General features: G+C 40.1%; 1 non-coding gene across 1 annotated transcript; it reads right to left on the bottom strand.

Moving 5' to 3' along the window:
• Positions 1-421: 421 nt before the first annotated feature.
• LOC113781798 lies at positions 422-528 on the bottom strand. Its single transcript, XR_003469703.1, has one exon. It is a non-coding gene; the product is annotated as a small nucleolar RNA R71 (small nucleolar RNA).
• Positions 529-6,444: the final 5,916 nt, after the last annotated feature.

Genomic DNA, 6,444 nt, shown 5'->3' with positions numbered 1-6,444 from the left:
CAGTGATTCATCAAGTGAATCTGAAGAAAAAGAAGTGCATATTCTCCGAGTAGCAATGACAACCCCGCAAACTTTGAGGGAGTTGGCAACCCCTAACGTGAACCAACAGCCATTATGCATTACATTTCATAACACGGAAGAGGCATTTGAGCTTAAATCTGGTCTTATTCACTTACTTCCGACTTTTCGTGGTATTGCAGGTGAAGACCCATATAAACACTTGAAAGAATTTCATGTGGTGTGCTCCACAATGAAACCTCAAGGAGTCACTGAGGACCACATCAAGTTGAGAGCATTCCCTTTCTCTTTGGCAGATAAGGCTAAAGATTGGTTATTTTACCTGCCATCAGGATCCATCACTACGTGGGAAGACTTGAAGAGAAGATTCCTCGAGAAATTTTTTCCTGCCTCTAGAGCCGCCAATATAAGGAAAGAAATATGTGGAGTTAGGCAGGCGAATGGGGAAACTCTATATGAGTACTGGGAGCGCTTTAAATAACTGTGTGCCAGATGCCCGCATCATCAAATCCCTGACCAGCTCTTAATACAATATTTCTACGAGGGATTATCACCCATGGATAAGAGCATGTTAGATGCAGCCAGTGGCGGTGCTCTGGTTAAAAAGACCACAGACGAAACCACGTTATTGATCTCCACCATGGCTGAAAATTCCCAACAATTTGGAGTGAGAGCTGATGGAGCAATAAGAAGGGTCAATGAAATGAGTCACTCTGACTTAGAGGGTAAACTATCTGAGCTTACCTCTCTGGTGCGTCAAATGGCAAAGGGGCAATTACAATCTGTGAAGACTTGTGGTATCTGTGCTACTCCCGGACACATGACTGACATGTGCCCAACTCTTCAGGAGGATTCACCTGAACAAGCCAACATAGTGAGAAATTTTTCTGGACCACCTCCACGAAGAAATGATCCTTTTGCACCCAATTACAACCCAGGGTGGCGAAATCATCCTAACTTTAGTTATGCTCCAAAACCCCCTGATTTTCAACAACATTTCCAACCACGGCCACCAGTGCAACAACCATCCACTTCCAGTTCAAACATGTCTCTTGAAGATATGGTAAAGTCACTGACCCAAAGCACGAGTCAATTACAGCAAGAGACTCAAAGATCTCAACAGGAGTCTCACAGATTTCAACAAGAGACTCGTGCTAGCATTAGGAATTTGGAAGCACAAATGTCCCAATTGGCAACTTCCATGAGCAACCTAAAAAATACCAATAGAGGGAAGTTACCATCTCAAATAATTCCTAATCCCAAGGAGAATGCCAGTGCAATGCAATTACGGAGTGGCAAGGAGGTACAATCTCCTAGGCGTGCCCACGCCAGAGAAGAAGAAGTGCCCAGGAAGATGGAAGAGGAAGAAAAGAAACAATCCTCTGAAGTCTCAAAGAAAGTTGACATTCCTCCTCCTTTTCCTAGCAGGTTTACAAAAGCTAAAAAGGAAGAATCTGAGAAAGAGATTTTGGACACCTTCAGGAAAGTGGAGATCAATATTCCTCTGCTGGATGCTATTAGGCAATTGCCTAAATATGCTAAATTTTTGAAGGGTTTATGCACTAATCGCAATAAGTTGAGTCTGGATGACAAGGTGAAGGTGGGGGAGAATGTCTCAGCGATGTTTCAAAGGAAGTTGCCCCAGAAATGCAAGGATCCAGGTATGTTTACTATACCATGCATAATTGGCAATCAAAGAATTGAAAAAAACATGCTTGACTTAGGTGCTTCAATAAATGTCATGCCTCTTTCAATTTTTAAAGTTTTGAATTTAGGACCCCTCAAAGAAACTAGGGTAATCATTCAACTAGCAGATAGGTTTAATGTCTACCCTGAGGGCCTAGTTGAAGATGTTCTAATAAAGGTCAATGAATTCATTTTTCCTGTGGATTTTTACATTGTTGATATGAATGATGAATACTCTACTAATTCAGCAGTGATTCTTTTGGGTAGACCCTTCATGAGTACAACAAGGACTAAAATAGATGTACATGAAGGAACTTTATCTGTGGAATTTGATGGAGAGAAGGTCACTTTCAATATTTTTGATGCAATGAAGCATCTTGAGAATACTGAGTCTGTAAATTTTGTTGGCATGACTAACACCATTGTGCAAGAGAATTTTGAACAGAATTTCATGGGGGACAAGTTGGACTTTGTCTTACAACAAGGCAAGACCAATTTGGAAGTGGACGACATGGAGGAGGAGGAGGTCAAAGAAGCTATCATGTCCTTACATTCACTACATCCGCTTCTAGGCAGGTTTGAAAATTCTTTTCTACCATTACCCACTTCTAATGAAAGAATTCTACCTTCTGTTCAACAGGCACCTAATGTGGAATTGAAAGAAATGCCCGAGCATTTGAAATATGCTTACTTGGGAGATAACAAGACTTTGCCTGTAATCATTGCCAATGATTTAACTGCGTTGCAAGAAGAGAGGCTCTTACGGGTCTTACGGAAATTTAAACCAGCAATTGGATGGACGTTAGCAGACATCAAAGGCATCAATCCATCCATTTGCATGCATCACATCCTTTTGGAGTCGGACGCAAAACCCGTGAGAGAGCATCAACGCAAGCTCAATCCCGCAATGAAGGAAGTGGTGATGAAAGAGATTCTCAAGCTCTTAGAATTAGGAATTATTTTTCCTATCTCTGACAGCCAGTGGGTAAGTCCAGTCCATGTTGTTCCCAAGAAGACTGGAATCACATTGGTGAAAAATGAAAAGAATGAGTTAGTGCCAATGAGATTGCAAAATGGGTGAAGAATGTGCATTGACTTTAGGAAGTTAAATGTCGCAACTAGGAAAGACCACTTTCCACTCCTATTTATTGATGAAATGCTTGAGAGGTTGGCAGGTAAGTGTTTCTTTTGCTTTTTAGATGGTTACTCTGGATATTATCAAATTATTGTTGCTCAAGAGGACCAACATAAAACCACTTTTACCTGCCCTTTTGGAACTTTTGCATATCGCCGTATGCCTTTTGGTTTGTGTAATGCTCCTGGAACATTTCAAAGATGCATGATGAGTATTTTCTCTGATATGATTGATAATTGCATTGAAATTTTCATGGATGATTTTACAGTATATGGTGATTCTTTTGATCAGTGCCTAGACCATTTAACAAAAGTTTTGAAAAGATGCATTGAAACAAACTTGGTTCTTAATTATGAAAAATGTCATTTCATGGTTAAGGAAGGCATAGTTTTGGGCCATGTTGTTTCATCAAGGGGTATTGAGGTAGATAAGGCTAAAATTGATTTGATCACTAGCCTACTTTACCCTATTAATGTCAAGGATATTCGTAGTTTTCTAGGCCATGCAGGTTTTTACAGGCGTTTCATAAAAAAATTTTCAAAAATTGCTCAACTGTTGTCTCGCCTGCTTCAAAAGGAGGTGCCATTCAACGTTGGAGATGATTGCAAATTGTCCTTTGACACACTCAAGGGTATGTTGACCACGGCACCCATCATCCAATCCCCAAATTGGAAGCTATCCTTTGAGCTTATGTGTGACGCCAGTCAGTATGCCGTAGGAGCTGTGCTTGGACAGCGGAGTGGGAAGTGTAGTCACGTGATATACTATGCGTCAAAAACATTGACACCAGCTCTATGCAACTACACCACCACGGAGAAGGAGCTTCTAGCTATTGTTTTCACTTTTGAGAAATTTAGATCATATCTATTGGGGTCAAAAGTAACGGTTTACTCTGATCATGCAGCTTTGAAGTATCTCCTGTCAAAAAAGGAGTCCAAGCCAAGACTCATTCGTTGGGTGCTCTTACTGCAAGAATTTGACTGGGAGATCAAGGATCGGAGAGGGGTGGATAATTCAGTAGCTGACCATTTGAGTAGATTGATAAGAGAAGATGAAGCAGTTCCCATATCTGAGGTATTTCTTGATGAACATCTTTTCTATCTCAAAGGTAAGGAACCTTGGTATGCAGATATTGTGAACTTTTTGGTCAGTCATAAATTTTCTATTGGCATGAGTAAGAGTAAGAGAGATAAGATAGTCCATGATGCTCGATACTACTTTTGGGACGAGTCATATCTATGAAAAATAGGCTCTGATCAAATTATTCGTAGATGTGTACCTGAAAGTGAAATTCCTTCTATCCTTGCTCATTGTCATAATTTTGCATGTGGTGGCCATTTTGAACCTAAGAGAACTGCTAGAAAAATCCTTGATTGTGGCTTTTATTGGGAAACATTGTTTCGTGATGCTTATGCATTTTGTAAAAGCTGTGAAAAATGTCAAAAATTTAGAAGTTTGTCTCATAGGGATGAAATGCCTCAAGTGCCTATGTTATTTTGTGAAGTATTTGATGTTTGGGGTATGAACTTTATGGGACCTTTTCCTAACTCTTTTGAATTTTTGTATATTCTGTTAGCAGTTGACTATGTATCGAAATGGGTAGAAGCAAAGGCTACCCGGACTAATGATTCTCAAGTTGTTGTAGGATTTCTCAAATCCCACATTTTTAGTAGGTTCGGGGTGCCGAGAGCCATCATCAGTGATCAAGGTACCCATTTCTGCAATCGCACTATTGCAGCTCTCATGAGAAAATATGGAGTGCATCATCGTGTGAGTACAACATATCATCCTCAGACCAATGGGCAAGCTGAAGTCTCCAATCGAGAGATCAAGAGCATATTGGAGAAAACGGTTAACCCCAACCGTAAGGATTGGAGCTTGCGATTGGATGATGCTTTGTGGTCATATCGAACGGCGTATAAAACACCCATTGGAATGTCCCCATATAGGTTGGTGTTTGGTAAGATGTGTCATTTACCTGTGGCTATTGAGCATCGTGCATTCTGGGCAGTCAAGCAATGTAATTTGCATGCGGATAGAGATGGCAAAGAGAGAAAACTCCAACTCCAGGAGTTGGAGGAAATTCGTCTTGAAGCATATGACAATGCACGTTTGTACAAAGAGCGTACCAAGTAGTTTCATGACCGCCTATTGCGTGCGAAACACTTTTCTCCAGGACAAAAGGTACTCTTGTTCAATTCACGGTTGAAATTCATGCCAGGTAAGTTAAAATCTCGTTGGATTGGACCATATGTGGTAGTCAATATTTTTCCCAATGGTGTGGTTGAAATCCAGAGTTTAGAGACTAATAAGAGTTTTACAGTTAATGGTCATCGTTTAAAACCGTTTGTTGATGTTTCAGACATTGGCACTTTGGAAGAGGTACACTTGATAGATCCTATCTATGCCTAATTGCTCACTGTGGAGTCGTCTAGCCAAAGACGTTAAAGAAAGACGTTTCTTGGGAGGCAACCCAAGGCCTCCATTTTTTGTTATAGTTCTCTTTCATTTTTCGTTGATTTTGGGTTGTTTTGTTTCATTGCAAGTGTTTTTTTTGGTGTTGGGCAGAAAACTTGGATTTACAAGGCATGCCCACGCCCTATAAGTGATGTTCATGAACACCGTAGAAATGCTTGGGCAGAAGACTCTGCCTTATAAGGCGTGGTCACGCCTTACAACAACTCTAGTCAACTCTGGGGACACGGGCTTGGATTGAAGACTTATGCTTCCATCTGAAGCAACGCTACACCACACTACCGTCGGAGGCTCCACGCTACCAGTCCCTGACACCTCCTCTACCATGGTGTTTTGCTGCAATTTTTATTCATTCAGGGAAGTTTTTTTGCCCCCTTCACTTGACTTCAACTTTTCGTTCTTACATTGAGGACAATGTAGACTTTAGGTGTGGGGGGAGTAGTCTAGCTTTTCCTTCTTACTGCTTTTCCTTCTGCCAAAAAAAAAAAAAACATTTACCATGCCTTTTGGATTTTTGTGGTTAGCCTTGATAAGCAATGGCTAGATTTTCAAATTTAACTATTGTTACGGTTTTAAATGATAATATGTTAAGTATAATATGGTAAAATTTTAGGATGACTCTCTGGTAAATATTTGAGATTTTGTGACTCTTGCAATTTCTTTTGGTTAACTTTTCTAGGCATTATAAATATTTTTCTGACATTTTTTGTGTGAACTAGTTCAACTATTAATCTTAGTTCTCCATGTTAAGGAAATGAAGTAGGCTTGCACGGTTTTAATTTTACTTGGGTGTTTTTTTGTGAATAATATTCGGCTATACTCCGCTGGCTATCATTGACTAGTAACCGGGGGTTTTCACCTAAAGTGTCGATTTTCGCGTCAAAAAGCAGCGATAACTATGAGTATGTGGTCTTTAAGAGTTAAAGTTGAGTAACCGGGCTCCTTCATTGGAGAGATATCGGAGTTCGCGTCAAAAGACTTGAATGGCTCAAGACTAAGCACTTCCTTCAAGAAAAAAAAAAGGAAAAAGAAACAGAAAAAAAATGAAAATGATGAAAAAAAAAAGTATACGAGCATGAAAGTATGTGAATAATTGTATTGCCTGCGGATCCATGAGTCTTTATGTTGAG

Source organism: Coffea eugenioides, chromosome 8, assembly GCF_003713205.1.
Source record: "Coffea eugenioides isolate CCC68of chromosome 8, Ceug_1.0, whole genome shotgun sequence".
In the NCBI taxonomy this organism is placed as follows: domain Eukaryota; kingdom Viridiplantae; phylum Streptophyta; class Magnoliopsida; order Gentianales; family Rubiaceae; genus Coffea; species Coffea eugenioides.
The sequence above is the reverse complement of the archived record's forward strand: the minus strand, read 5'-3'. Positions and strand labels throughout refer to the sequence as shown.